The 15,429-nt window shown below is 42.5% G+C and overlaps 1 protein-coding gene across 1 annotated transcript in view; it reads right to left on the bottom strand.

The window, feature by feature from the left end:
- dnajc17 (DnaJ (Hsp40) homolog, subfamily C, member 17) overlaps positions 1 to 15,429 on the bottom strand; it is a 167,854-nt gene that overhangs the window by 17,337 nt on the left and 135,088 nt on the right. The window lies entirely within an intron of this gene.

Here is a 15,429-nt window from a genome sequence, read left to right as displayed (position 1 = left end):
CCTCCCACAATGTCCTGGGATATATTTCATCAGGTCCCCGGGATTTATCTACCTTGATGCACTTCCAGTGCCTCCTTCTCTTTATATGAACACCCCTCAAGATATCACAATTTATCTCTCCACATTCCCTAACATCCATGCCTTCCTCAACAATGAATACTGATGAGAAATATTCATTTAGGATCTCATCCATCTCTTGTGGATCCACACACGGATGACCTTATTGATCCTTAAGAGACCTACTTCTCCCTAGTTACTCTTTTTCCCTTTATGTATTTAGAACATAAGAAATAGGAGCAGGAGTAGGTCATCCAGCCCCTCGAGCCTGCCCTGCCACTCAATAAGATCATGGCTGATCTGTCGTGGCTCAGTTCCACATTCCCGCCCTCTCTCCCCATAACCCTTAATCCCCTCTCTTATCAAAAACCCATCAACCTGCGTCTTAAAAATATTTAGCGAGGTAGCCTCCACCACTTCAACGGGCAGAGAATTCCAGAGATTCACCACCCTTTGAGTGAAGAAGTTCCTCCTCAACTCCGTTCTAAACCGCCCCCCCCCCCCTTTATCTTGAGGCTGTGCCCCCTAGTCCTACTGTCTTTTTTGAGCGGGAAGAGTCTCTCCACCTCTATCCTATCCATCCCATTCATCATCTTATACGTCTCAATGAGATCTCCCCTCATTCTTCTAAACTCTAACGAGTACAAGCCTAGTTTATTCAGCCTCTCCTCATAGCTCAACCCCCTCAACTCCGGCATCAGCCTAGTAAACCTCCTCTGCATTCCCTCCAAGGCCAAAATATCCTTGCGTAAGTACGGCGCCCAAAACTGCACACAGTACTCCAGCTGCGGCCTCACCAATGCCCTGTACAGCCGCAGCAAGTCCTCCCTACTTTTATATTCAATCCCCCTCGCTATGAAGGCCAGCATCCCATTCGCCTTCCTGACCACCTGCTGCACCTGCAAGCTGGGTTTTTGCGACTCATGCACAAGGACCCCGAGGTCCCTCTGCACCGTCGCCTGCTGCAGTTTTTCGCCACGTAAGTAATAATCCTTCCTACCATTATTCCTACCAAAGTGGACCACCTCGCACTTGCCAACATTAAATTCCATTTGCCATTTCCTGGCCCATTCGCCCAGCCTATCTAGATCCTTCTGTAGACTCTCCACACCCTCCGCACAATTTGCCGTTCCACCAATCTTGGTGTCATCAGCAAATTTCGACACCCTACACTCGGTTCCCTCCTCCAGATCATCTATATAAATGGTAAATAGCTGAGGCCCCAGCACCGACCCCTGGGGCACTCCACTAGTCACCAACCGCCAATCCGAATAGCACCCATTGACCCCTACTCTCTGCCTCCTATTTGACAACCAATCCTCTATCCACGCTAACACCCTACCCCCAACTCCATGTCCCCTGACCTTCTGCAATAACCTCTTGTGAGGTACCTTGTCAAACGCCTTCTGAAAATCAAGAAAGACCACATCCACCGGCTCTCCTCTATCCACCGCCCTAGACACACCCTCATAGAATTCCAGTAAATTTGTCAGACACGACTTCCCTTTAACGAAACCGTGCTGCGTCTGCTCTATCAAGCAATTCCTCTCAAGGTGCCTCGCTATTTCCTCCTTGATGACGGATTCTAACATTTTACCTACAACAGACATTAAACTAACCGGCCTATAATTCCCTGCCTTTTGCCTGGCACCCTTCTTAAACAACGGCGTAACATTAGCCACTTTCCAATCTTCCGGCACTTCCCCGGAATCCAGCGACGTCTGGAAAATAACCACCAAGGCATCCACTATCACCTCCGCCATTTCTTTCAGAACCCTCGGATGCATTCCATCCGGTCCTGGCGACTTGTCCACAATCAGCCCCTCCAGTCTGTCGAGCACCGCCTCTCTCGTAACAGTAATGTCATTAAGGCCCTCCAGTCCTACCACCTTTCCATCTCTAACACCCGGCAAATTATTCACGTCCTCCTCCGTGAAGACAGAAACAAAAAAGTTATTCAGGAGAATATTTGTAGAAGCCCTTTGGATTCTCCTTTGCCTTATCTGTCAAAGGAATGCCGTGTTCCCTTTTTGCCCTTCTGATTTCTTTCTTAACTCTACTTCTACACCCCCTATACTCTTCAAGGGTTCCACTTGATCCCAGCTACTTCTACCAGCCTTGCCCTTCACTTTAAAAGGAATGTGTTTACCCTGAAGCCTGGTTAATACACTTGTCTTTTAGTAAATTACATCAACCTAGCTAACTTTATTTCCTTGGGTTCTTCACTATACAAGCCATTGCATTGAACTGTCAGTAAGTAGACACAGCATTTAATACTGTTTTTTAATTAGTGAGGTCACAACATATGAAAGATTTGTAAGAAGCTGGTGAAATTATCTAATTATGTTCTGTTCATGTGAACGTATACTGTTGTTCTGCTATTCCATTTTAACATTTTAAGACATGCGGCATGGTTAATTTCCTAGATACTATTTAGTATGTTGAAGTGCCTCTATGTTAAAAACTGAGCAAGTTAATAATTACCTTCAGTGTTAATCTGAATTTCTGATCAGCATGATTAATCCACATTTCACCTATGAATACATTTAAGGTTGGTACGTTGGAAAGTGAGTGAAGGACGAAGGCGTAAGAAACACCATTTGAGATAAGGGAACATTAAGTGATGAACGGCTGCGAAATCAATCTAAAAATACCCATAGGTCGCACACATATGTGTGCGCGTATGTGCGCATGCGCGTACATATGTGTGTACGTGTTCATGAATGTGAGAGGATAGATGAGTGAGAGTGAGAAAGAATCAGGGATTAAAGTAGAAGGGAAAGGTGATGGTCAATGGGAAAGGAAATGATTTGCAGGAAGGGGGAAAGAAGATTTAACCATTTACTAAAAAGATGTTTTTTGGGTCTATTCCTGTCCATCATTTGTAACTCTAAAGGATTTCAAAATAGTAGGTACAGTGCTTATGAGAGAATAAATTCTTTTACCTCAAGGCATCTGATGTATTAACATGTCCTTTGTGTTACAAATGACTGTAATATAAAGTCTATTTCATTGTATAAACAATTTTACATCAGCATGGACAGAATACTGAGTAATAAACTGCTGAATACAGAATTTATCACACTAGTGATAAGGAACTACACAAAAAGCAGAACCAAACAACTGTTAAAGTTCTGTGCAATATTGAGGTTTAAGGCCAGAGGCCCTCTTGTTCTGTCAATAGGCTGACAAACTGGGAAAATTGTCAGGCTCTGTGAAACATGAAATATACTCTGAGCAATCCCAGAGATTCTCTATCAGATTTGAACAGTTATCAGGAGAATAAGTAATTATGGAACTGGCAAAGCTCAACTGTACACAGCTAGCACACCATAAAGAGCAACACTCCCAACCTCTTCAATCACAAGATCATCAGACAGGTACCTCTAACCCTTTTAAACTCCTATTTTCCAAGAAGGCCTCCTCACTGTTCCTACCAATATGAACCACTTCATACTTTTCTATACTGAAATGAATTACCAGTTATACATCAGTTCTGCAGGTCTATTAATATCTTCATGTATTTTGTTGCAATTCTCTCCATCAACCCCCAATTTGATTTCTCTGTAAATTTTGAAATTATACTAGTCAAGTACAAATCATTAATGTAAATCATAAACAACAGCGGTCTCAGCACTAATACCACTGCCCACTTTATGTCAGTCTGAACAACAAAACCATAACTCTGTTTTGTACCAGCTTACTATTTATTCTGCCAGCGGTCAACATTAAGCAGGTCAAATTCTGTGGCACTGTCAATTAAATATGTGTTGTTCAAGATGAGGGAGATCAGTGTTGGGAATTGGAAGATATTTCCACTTCAGGCACTCAGTGTTAATATCAAACAATATTACATCAATTATAGAATGACTCAATACACAGAAACAGCTCCTTCGAGTCCGGCTGCTAATAATTACAACTGAAACTCCTTAATGATCCTATGAGGCATTTTTTCATTCCGTTCACAAGCCACTCATGTGTTTTTTTGAATCAGATTGCTAAATCTGGGGATTTTTCATTCTTGTTAGCTCAAATTCATTAGAAATTACACAGTTAGTTATGATCACCAAATAAGGTTAATGGTGTTAGTCCAAGTGCAATTCAAACCCACATTTCAGAGGTGGAAAGACTGGAGTAGATGTTTGAAATCACTAATTGGATGTTATATTCGCAGTCAGATTGCATGCCTTTACAGAGCCTGTCTGGATTTGAACTGCATTAATATCAGTTCAAGCCAGACTCTTCAGCACATCCAGCCAGACTGCTGCTCAGGCAGTGAATGATGTCTGCTTGGGCAGTGAAAGATGCCTGCTCGCCCTACACCGATGATGAAATCCAGCATCAACCCCAATGTGCCAACAGTATTCGGATACCTGAGGAACAGAATGTTTGAAGCTCTGAGACCTCAAATCCAGCACAAGTCCATGGGGTATATAGCAGCCATGGTCTCCACCTCCTGTATGCATTAGAAACATGGATAATGGACTGATACCTTAAATCCATGGATCACCAGTTTTGTCTCTGCAAAATCCTACAAATCCGCTGACAGGACAGGCGTACTAATGAAAGTATTCTCTCCCAGGCCAAAATCCCCAGTACATCACCCTTGAACAGTTGCGATAGGTGGGCCACATTGCCTGCATGACTGACACAAGACTCCCTAAACAAGTGCTCTACACTGTGCTCCACAATGGCAAGGCATGAGGGGGCAGGAAACGCTACAAGAACAATCTGAGAGCCTCCCTAAATAAGTACAACATCTCCACTGACAACTGGGAATTGCTTGTCCTGTAATTCACAAACTGGAGGAGAAGCATTCACAAAGGCACCAGCCACCTCGAGCATCCCCAGGTGGAACATCTGGAGGCCAAGGACAAACTGTGGACAGTGTGTGCAGAATCTAAAGTGCCCCACCAAGCACCACCTGCCCCACCTGGGAGAGAATCTACAACTCCAGTATTGGACTATTCAGGCATTGCAGAACACAACCCCCCTGCAGTGGAAACAAGTCATCCTTGACCTTGAGGGCCTGCCAAGGAAGAAGTGAATGGACATCCACTCAATATGTATTAATCCACTGCATTGACAAACTCCTGAGTAATCGACAAATTTCTCTTTCTTCTTCATACTCATCATCCAAACTTTGCTAACAACATATATTTATATAGTGCCTTTAATCTAATGTAACATCCCAAAGATTCATAGGAGCATTATAAAATAAAGCACAAATGACCAAGAATATGGTCAGAATGATAGATTTTAAGGAGGCATGAGGTGGAAAGGCTGTTGGATAAGCAGTCTTCTAATTTAGCAACAATTAAAGAGTCAAGAGATATAGTGGTAAGGTAGAGCTGGAAAACAAACCTGTTCCTTCAGATATTGTTGCCAAGGTGCAGCATGTAGATGAGAAATAGGAGGGAGCCCAGGACAGATCATTGGGGGTACACCAGAGTCAACAGTATGGAAGCAGCAAGAAAAGCCATTGCAAGTGATTCTCTTGCTATGATTAGATGGGTAAGAATCTGAACAGTTCCATGCAGGTGATGAAAGGTGTTGGGAGAGGATAGTGTACTTAACCACGTCAGGAGCTGCTGACAGGTTGAGAAGGACAAGTAGGGAAAGTTTACTTTTGTCACACTTGCATAGGATTTATTTTCTAATATGGTTACTGGCTCCATTTTTAGCTCTCCTTTATCATGCTGAGTGGAAATTCATATCTTTCCCAGTCATTGATGACTATTCTCATTATTTCAAAATAATAGAAAAATTCAGTAGCAGAGCTTTTCTTTTGTGAGACAGTCATCTCTACTCAAGATCCAGACAGATGTGGGCGTGAGATGTACAAGGCTGCACTGCATCCTTCAGAACATCTTGCATATTATTTTCGGGTGGCTATTATTGAAAGACAGCACAGATTTAAATATGGCCACATACCACACTCCTACTGTGCTGAACAATGACCAAACAAAACAGGGTCTTTGATAGATTAACTCTGGTATATTAACAGGGCAGCCAATGGGCCCCATGTTTTCCTCCCTCTCCTGGAAGGCCCATTTATATACATAAATGGTATGGATGATATTGTGGGGGGAATGATAAGTAAGTTTGCAGATGACACCAAGGTAGGGTGGTTAATAATGAAGAGGGTGGTCTTAGATTACAGGAAAATATAGATGGGTTGGTCAGATGGGCAGAGCAGTGGCAGATGTCATTTAACCCTGATAACCCTGATAAGGTGATGCATTTTGAAAGAAGTAATAAGACAAGGGACTATTTACTGAATGACGGGACACTGGGAAACTCCGAGGAACAGGTGAATTTTGGGGTACTTATTTACAGATCCCTGAAGGTGACAGGGCAGCTGAATAGGCTAGGAAAGAAGACATATGGGGCACTGGCTTTTATTAGTCGTGACATAGAATTCAAGAGCATGAAGGTTATGTTGGAAATGTACAAAATGTTGGTTTAGGCCACAGCTGGAGTACTGTGTTCAGTTCTGGTCACCTCACTATTGGAAGGATGTGATTATATTAGAGGGATACAAAGTAGATTCACCAGTATGTTGCTTGGGATGGAGCATTTAAACTATAAAGAATGACTGGATAGGTTTGATTGTTTCCCTTAGGGCAGAGCAAGCTGAGGGGGGCAGGATTGAAGTGTATAAGATTATGATATGGACAGGGTGAATAAGCAACAGCTGTTTCCCTTGGTTTAGGGGTAAATCACAAGGGTACATAGTTTTAGGGTAAGAACATTATTTTTCACTCAGAGGGTGGTGAGAATCAGGAATGCACTGCCTGGGAAGGTAGTAGAGGCTGGAAACCTTATAACAGTTGAAATATATTTGGATGAACAGTTGAAATATGATAACATTCAAGGACACAGGACAGGTGCTGGAAAATGGGATTAGCGCAACTTTAGTGGTAGTTATTGTCAGTGTAGACTTGATGAGCCAAAGGGCCTCTTCTGTGCTGTACGACTCTATGACTAAGGGCCGACTCTTGTTGGGAACACAGTTCCACAGCTGCCAACCTGGACTGAGAATGTAGGCAGACTATTCAACAATGGAGAGGGATCACAGCTTAAACCAATTTTATCCTCGCATGATATTGGCATGTGGGTACTTTCCAGCAGGATCATACTGTGACTTCCCTCTCTGGCCTGCTCACTGAAGCCCAGTGATGCATTTGAATTTGACTAACTCAACAGACCATAGATTTAACTTAGGATCTTAGTACCGGAATAAGCCATTTAGCCCCTTGAATGTGCTTTGCCTTCAACGTGGTCATGGATAATCTATAACCTAACTCCCCTTGTCCACTGCCTCATGACCCTTAATATTTTAGGTTAAGAAAAACCAATCAATCTTAGCTTTAAAATTTATAATTGATCTGGCATCAACTGCTGGATGTGGAAGTGATCTGGAACGTTCCATTCCATTCGTATAACACTGTGCAATGCTTTTATCCTGTTTTTGGAAGAAGTAGCAAAATCTGTGTTGGTTGACCAAGTTTAGAGTAAGTCACTGAATCCCTTCCTGCGGCCCATCATTTGCAAGATGGCTCATTTTTAAAATGTGCAGTCTTATAGAAATCCCAACCCATGTCCAAAATGATATATTCAGATCACATTCGTGAGAATGACTGCTCATTTATTATCGTTTGAGAAAATTGTGTTATGTTTGCGTCTGGATGAGTTTCATACGAACTGTTTACCATTGCCACAGATTACACAGAAAACAGAAGTACTCATGATCAGCAGGTCAAAGTTCCATCGCTTCAGTTTGCTTCAATCACATATTACAAAAGAATTTCTGGAACGTTCTCTTTTTGTTTGGACCCAAAGCAGTGCCATAATTGGCTCTGCCTAAACTCACAATACTGATTGTTTATGATATGCAGCCATGGTGCACTCAATAGTCCAACATCAATCTACACTCCAACCTGACTAAACGGGCATTTAATTCAACCATTTAATTTCTAACTGAGCAAAGCCATTAACTCAACTATTAGATCCAGTGATATTAGTGCCTTCATTGGCCAGCTAGTTTTGTTTGTACTTAGTTCATCCACAGTGATGCTGAAATGAATACATAACATTAGTAAATCCATTCGAATTGATCTTATAACTGTAGAATTAAAACACCTGTAAATGACAACTTGAAATAAAACACAAAGTTTAATTCTTATTCAGTTGCCTCTATTTGCTCATTTTCACTGGTTCATACTTTGTGTTCCATTTTAATATTTTCTTGCATTTTTCTTCCTATTCTAATCCATTTTCATTTTCCTAATGTTTTCTTCTTTGTATATAAAAATCAGCATAAAATCTTTCACTTCCTGGGCAGCACGGTAGCATAGTGGTTAGCACTGTTACTTCACAGCTCCAGGGACCTGGGTTCGATTCCCGGCTCGGGTCACTGTCTGTGTGGAGTTTGCACATTCTTTTTGTGTCTGCGTGGGTTTCCTCCGGGTGCTCCAGTTTCCTTCCACAGTCCAAAGGTGTGCGGGTTAGGTGGATTGGCCAAGATAAATTGTCCCTTAGTGTCCCAGGATGCATAGGTTAGAGGAATGAGAGGGTAAATACAGGGATACGGCCTGGGTGGGATTGTTGTCGGTGCAGACTCGATGGGCCGAATGACCTCCTTCTGCACTGTAGGGGTTCTATGGTTCCTTTGTTTGTCTTTGGATTTCTGTCACCTATCTTCGAGATCCAAAAAAATGGATTTCTGTTGGCTAAAGACTGGGTTTGCGGGGTGTTTTCCCAGCCAATCAAAAATCACAGACTTGGAAGTTTATCGTGGCAGTTTCATAGGTAATAACTAAGCCAAAATTCTGCACATTTTACTGAGCAAACTGGGCGATGAGCAGATTAACAGATGTGCCCATCCAAAAGGTGAACAAAGATACAAACCTCTCCGGAATGCAAAACATACATAACCACTCTGGAGTATCAATCTTCACATGGGGTCACATTCAGTTTATCACTTAAAACTAAGAAACACTTTAAACTATGCAAAGGTGTTTATGATGTGTTCTTGTTTATTTTATACACGCCATTTAAAACTTATATGGTCTTTACAGAGCTACACCTAAAAAACATGGACTGGCACTCACTCTCCTCTTGGCCAATCTGAATATCCTGATCTATTGTTACAAGCTCAATTGCCCAAGCTGGATTTAAATGAAGTTCTTTCAATTATATCATTTACAACAACAACAACTAATATTTATATAATGCCTTTAACACAAGGAAATGTCCCAAGGACAGTAAGGAGAGAAACCCCATCTGGGGTTTGTATCTACTGTGATGATTCTGTGCCTTTAAGAAAGGTGTTTGTGTCATGTTTCTTGTGCAGGATTTTTTTTTAAGCAGTCACTTCTGTTTATCAGTGCTGCTTTGTCTATAGCCAACACCCCCTGTTGTTACTGCGGCAACACAATTGATCCTAATTGCTGGAATGCTTGTTTTAATCTGGACTAATTGTTATGTTAATGTTTTCCATTGGGAGCTTTCAGAATGGGGTTTGATTAGGGTTTTGACAGGAAAGTTAATGTGACTGGGTAGGGCTAGGCTTAGAGAGAAAGCCGGTTCAGCTGCTGTTTGGGATCTGCCAGAAAATAAGTCCCTTTCTCTGAGGTTCTGCGGTCTGAAGATATTACCTGGGTTTTGTATCTACACTGCCGTGAACACCATCTGGGATTTTATCACAATAGTGAGAAAGGATACTAGCTCTGACAATGTGGAGTCTATATGGGGAGAGGTGAGAAATACCAAGGGGTAAAAAACATTAGTGATTGTCATATATAGATCCCCAAACTGCAGTGGTGATATCGGGAATGGCATTAAACATGAAATTAGTGATGCATGTGGTAAGAGAATATTGGTGGTCATGGATGATTTTAATCTGCACATAGACTGGGCAAGTCAAATTAGCCACAATGCTGTAGAGGAGGAATTCTTGGAGTATATATGGGATAGTTTTCTTGACCAATATGTGGAGGAACCATATAGAGAGCAGGACATCTTAGACTGGGTACTGTGTAACGAGAAGAGAATCATTACCAATCTAGCTGTATGAGACCCCTTGGGGATGAGCGACCATAACATCATAGATTTTTTTTATCAAGACGGAGAGTGAAGTGGTTGATTCGGAGACTAGGGTGCTGGATCTTAATAAAGGAAACTATGAGGATATGAGGGGTGAGTTGGCCTAGATACATTGGGGAGGGTCACTTAAAGAGTTGACAGTGGATAGAGAATGGCAAACATTCAAGGAACGCATGCAGCAAGTTTATTCCTGGCTGGCACAAAAGCAAAATGGGTAAGAGGGCCAATCCATGGTTTACAAAGGAAATTGGAGAGAATATCCAATCTAAAGAAACAGCATACAGATTGGCCAAGATCTGAGGATTGGGAGCAGTTTAGAATTCAGCAAAGAAGGACCAAGGGATTGATTAAGAGGAGGAAAATACAGTACGAAATCAAGCTTGCAGGGATCATGAAGACTGACACAGAGATCCTATGTATATGTAAAGAGAAAGACATTGGTAAAGACAAATGTAGGTCCCCTACAAACAAAAACAGGGAAATGTATAACAGGGACAATGAAATGGATAGGTAGGCGATGGCCTAGTGGTATTATTGCTTGACTATTAATTCAGAAACCCACATAATGTTCAGGGAACCCGGATTCAAATCCTGCCACGGCAGATGATGAAATCTGAATTCAATATAAAATATCTGGAATTAAGAGTTTGCCGATAACCATAAAACCATTGTCAATTGTCAGGAAAAACCCACCTGGTTCACTGATGTCCTTTAGGGAAGGAAATCTGCCTCTGGTCTTCATGTGACAAAAACAGCAAGTGATAGACAGAACTAAGCGATCCCACAACCAACGGATCAGATCTAAGGTCTGTAGTCCCTCCACATCCAGTCAAGAATGATAGTGGATAATTAAACTCACTGGAAGAGGAGGCGCCACAAATATCCCCATCCTCAATGATGGAAGAGCCCAGCACATCAATGCAAAAGATAAGGCTGATGTATTCGCAGCAATCTTCAGCCAGAAGTGCCGAGCGGATGATCCATCTCGGCATCCTCCAGTGGTCCCCAGCATCTCAGATGCCAGTCTCCAGTCATCTGATTTACTCCACGTGATATCAAGAAACAGTTGGAAGCACTGGATACTGCAAAGGCAACGGGCCTTGTTAACATCCCGGCAATAGCACTGAAGACTTGTGCTCCAGAACTTGCTGCTCCCCTAACCAAGCTCTTTCAGTACAGTTACAACACAGGCATCTATCCAATAACGTGGAAAATTGTCCAGGTATGTCTTGTACACAAAAAGCAGGGCAAATCCAATCCGGCCAATTACCGCCTAATCAGACGATTCTCGATCATCATTAAAGTGATGGAAAGGGTCATCAACAGTACTATCAAGCAACATCTGCTCAGCAATAACCTGCTCAGTGACGCCTAGTTTCGATTTTGCCAGGGTCGTTCAGCTCTTGATCTCATTACAGACTTGGTTCAAACATGGACAAAAGAGCTGAATTCCAGGGATCAGGTGACAGTGACAGTCCTTGACATCAAGGCCGCATTTGACCGTGTGTGGCATCAAGGAGTCATAGTGAAACTTGAATCAATGGGTATCCGGGACAAACTCTCCACTGGTTGGAGTCATATGTGGTATGTAAAAAGATGGTTGTGGTTCTGGAGGGTCAGGTATCTCAGCTCCACAACATCTCTGCAGGAGTTCCTCAGGGGAGTGTCCTAGGTCCAAAAATCTTCAGCTGCTTTATCAATGACCTTCCCTCTATCATAAGACCAGAAGTGGGATGTTCACTGATGATTGCACAATGTTCAGCCCATTCACGACTCCTCAGATACTGAAGCAGTCCATGTGCAAATGCATCAAGACCTCGTCAGTATCTAGGCTTGGGCTGACAAGTGGCAAATAATATTTGCGCCACACAAATGCCAGGCAATGACCATCACCAATAAGAGACACTCTAATCACCGCCCCTTGGCATTCAATGGTGTAACCATCACAGAATCCCCCACTATCAACATTCTTGGGGTTACCATTGACCCAAAACTCAACTGGGCTCACCACATAAATATAGTGGCAACAAGAGCAGGTCAGAGACTAGGAATACTGCGGCAGGTAACTCACCTCCTGACTCCCCAGAGCCTATCTACCATCTACAAGGCACAAGTCAGGAGTGTGATGGAATACTCCACATTTGCCTGGATGGATGCAGCTTCAGCAACACTCAAGAAGCTTGACACCATGCAGGATAAAGCAGCTCACTTGGTTGGCACCACATCTACAAACATTTAATTCCTCCACCACCGATGCGCGGTAGCAGCAGTTATACTATCTACAAGATGCATTGCAGCAATTCACCAAAGATCCTTAGACAGCATCTCCCAAACCCACGACCACTTCTATCTAGAACAACAAGGGTAGCAGATAAATGGGAACACCATCACCTGAAAGGTCCCCTCCAAGCCACTCACCATCCTGACTTGGAAAAATTTTGCCGTTCATTTGTGGTGGCTGGTCAAAATCCTGGAATTCCCTCCCTAACAGCATTGTGGGCCAATTCACAGAACATGGACTGCAGTGATTGAAGGCAACAGCTCACCACCACTTTCTCGAGGGGAACTAGGGATTGGCAATAACGTGACGCCCATGTATCATGAATGAATGAAAAAAACTGAATACATACTTTAATTCTGACTTCGCACAAGATGACACAAATCAGATGCCAGAAATGTTGGAGAATGCAAGATTTAGTGAGAGGGAAAAACTGAGGGACATCAATATTAGTAGAAAAATGGTTCTGGGAAAATTGATGGGATTGAATGCAGATAAATCCCCAGGCCCTGCTAATCAACATCCCAAAGTACTTAAGGAAATGGCTCCAGAAATAGTGGATGCATTGACGGTCATCTTCCAGGATTCAAAAGACTCTGGAACAGTCCCTGCAGATTGGAGAGTAGTGAATGTCACTCCAATATTCAAAAAGGGAGATAGAGAGAATACAGAGATTCATAGACCAGTAAGGTTAACATCAGTGGTGGGGAAACTTCTCGAATCCATTGTCAAGGACTTTATAGCAGAGCATTTAGAAAGCAGGGGCAGGTTCAGACAGAGTTAGCATGGATTTATGAAGGGAAAATGATCTTGACAAATCTTGAAATTCTTTGAAGATGTAACTAGTAGAGTTGAAAAGGGGAAACCAGTAGATGTGGTATATTTGGACTTTCAGAAAGCATTTGAGAAAGTACTGCACAAGAGATTATCGTGCAAGATTAAAGTGCATGGGATTGTAGGGAGTGTGTTGAGATAGATTGAAAACTGGTTGACAGAGAGGAAACAAAAATTGGGAATTAATAGACGCTTTTCAAAATGACAGGCAGTAACTAGTCAGGTGCCACATAGATCGGTGCTGGGACCCAAGCTATTCACAATATATATTAGTGATTTGGATGAGGGAACAAAATGTAAACATCGCAAAGTTTGCAGATAATTCAAATTGGGTGGGATGGTGAACTGCGACGAGGATGCAGAGATCCTTCAGAATGATCTGGACAGGTTTGGTCAATTGGCTAATCAATGGCAGATACAGTATAATTTGGATGAGTGAGAGGTTATTTACTTTGGAAGCAAAAAGAATAAAGCAGATTACTACCTGAATGACTGTAAATTGGGAAAGGCGAGTGTGCAGCAGGGTCTGGGTGTCCTTGTGCACCAATCACTGAAGGTAAGCATGCAGGTGGTAAAGGAGGTGAATGGCATGTTGGCCTTCATTCTGAGAGATTGAGTACAGGAGCAGGGATGTGTTGTTGCAACTATACAGGGCCTTGTGAGGCCACTCTTGGAGTATTGTGTGCAGTTTTGATCTCCTTTTCCGAGGAAGGATATTCTTGCTCTCAAGGGAATGCAGCGAAGGTTTATTAGGCTGATTCCGGGGATGGCAGGACTGATGTATGAGGAGAGATTGACTAGATTAGGATTGTTTTCTCTGGAGTTCAGACGAATGAGGGGGGATCTCATACAGACTTATAAAATTCTAACAGGTCTAGACAGCATAGATGCAGGGAGGATGTTCCTGATAGTGCAAGTGTCCAGAACCAAGGGTCACAGTATGAAGATTCAGGGTGGACCATTTAGGACGAAGATGAGGAGACATTTCTTCACCCAAAGAGTGGTGAGCTTGTGGAATTCATTACCACTGGAAGTAGTTGATGTGAAAACATTGAATGTATTCAAGAGGCAGCTGGATATAGCACTTGCAGCAAATGGGGTCAAAGATTATGGGGAAAAAGCACAATTAGGCTATTGAGTTGGATGATCAGCCATGATCGTAATGAATGGTGGAGCAGGCTCAAGGGGCCAAATGGCCTTTTCTTATCTTCTACGTTTTGTATCTACATCTCTGTGAGCACTGTCTGGGGCTTGCATCTACATTGCTGTGAGCACTGTCTGGGGTTTGTATCTACAATGCTGTGAGCACTGTCTGGGGTTTATATCTACAATGCTGTGAGCACAGCCAGGGTTTGTATCTATGTAGTTATGGGAACTGCTTGGGCTTTGGTCTATACTCTTTTAAGCATTGCTTAGGAATTGCATCTACAATGCTGTGTACACTTCCTCGAGATGGTATCTGCACTGTGCTGGGAATGTCCGAGGCCTGAATGCACACTTCTGTGAACCATAATCCAAGGATTTGTTTCTACATCGCTGCCAACAATGATTGCAGGTTTGTCTTTGGCACTGCTTCATGCAAAATATTGTGAATGCTGGAAATCTTCAATAGAAATCAGAAAATACTGGAAACATTCAACAGGCCAGGTTATACTAGAAATTCTTGAGGTTTTTCTGCGTCCCATGTATATACATCTGATACAGGTTGAACATAACCCAGTCCAATCTGATTAGTGATTCAACATTGCCTGATTTGAACCACAGAGTTGAACATGCTGTCACCGTAATAATGTGCAACGGCACAACAAACCAGTGTTGGGAAAATTTGGCATTTGCTAGAGCAGAACGTTAGAGGCTGACTTCATTGAGTTGACAATGTGTTGAGACATTTTATTTTCACTGAAAAAGTGCTCTGTTCCTAAACAATGTCAGATTTCTTGGTGAAATCTACTGAGCAAGTGTACATGGCTGAACATTAGCAGTACGTAAGTTAATCCTTGACTGAGCTATTCAAATCAGTAGCTGGGTGGATAAGATATGATTCACAGGTCTCTCTGCAACTTCCTAATTAGATACACACTCAAGTGTAAAGTTGGTTCTCACTATACCGGTTTGCCTGCTTTACATAGCTCCAGAGGCTGAGCCTTTGA

The sequence above is a fragment of the Carcharhinus amblyrhynchos genome, chromosome 14, assembly GCF_965287045.1.
Source record: "Carcharhinus amblyrhynchos chromosome 14, sCarAmb.v2.hapA, whole genome shotgun sequence".
NCBI lineage: Eukaryota > Metazoa > Chordata > Chondrichthyes > Carcharhiniformes > Carcharhinidae > Carcharhinus > Carcharhinus amblyrhynchos.
Note: the sequence above shows the minus strand (reverse complement) of the source record. Positions and strands in the feature narration are given on the sequence as shown.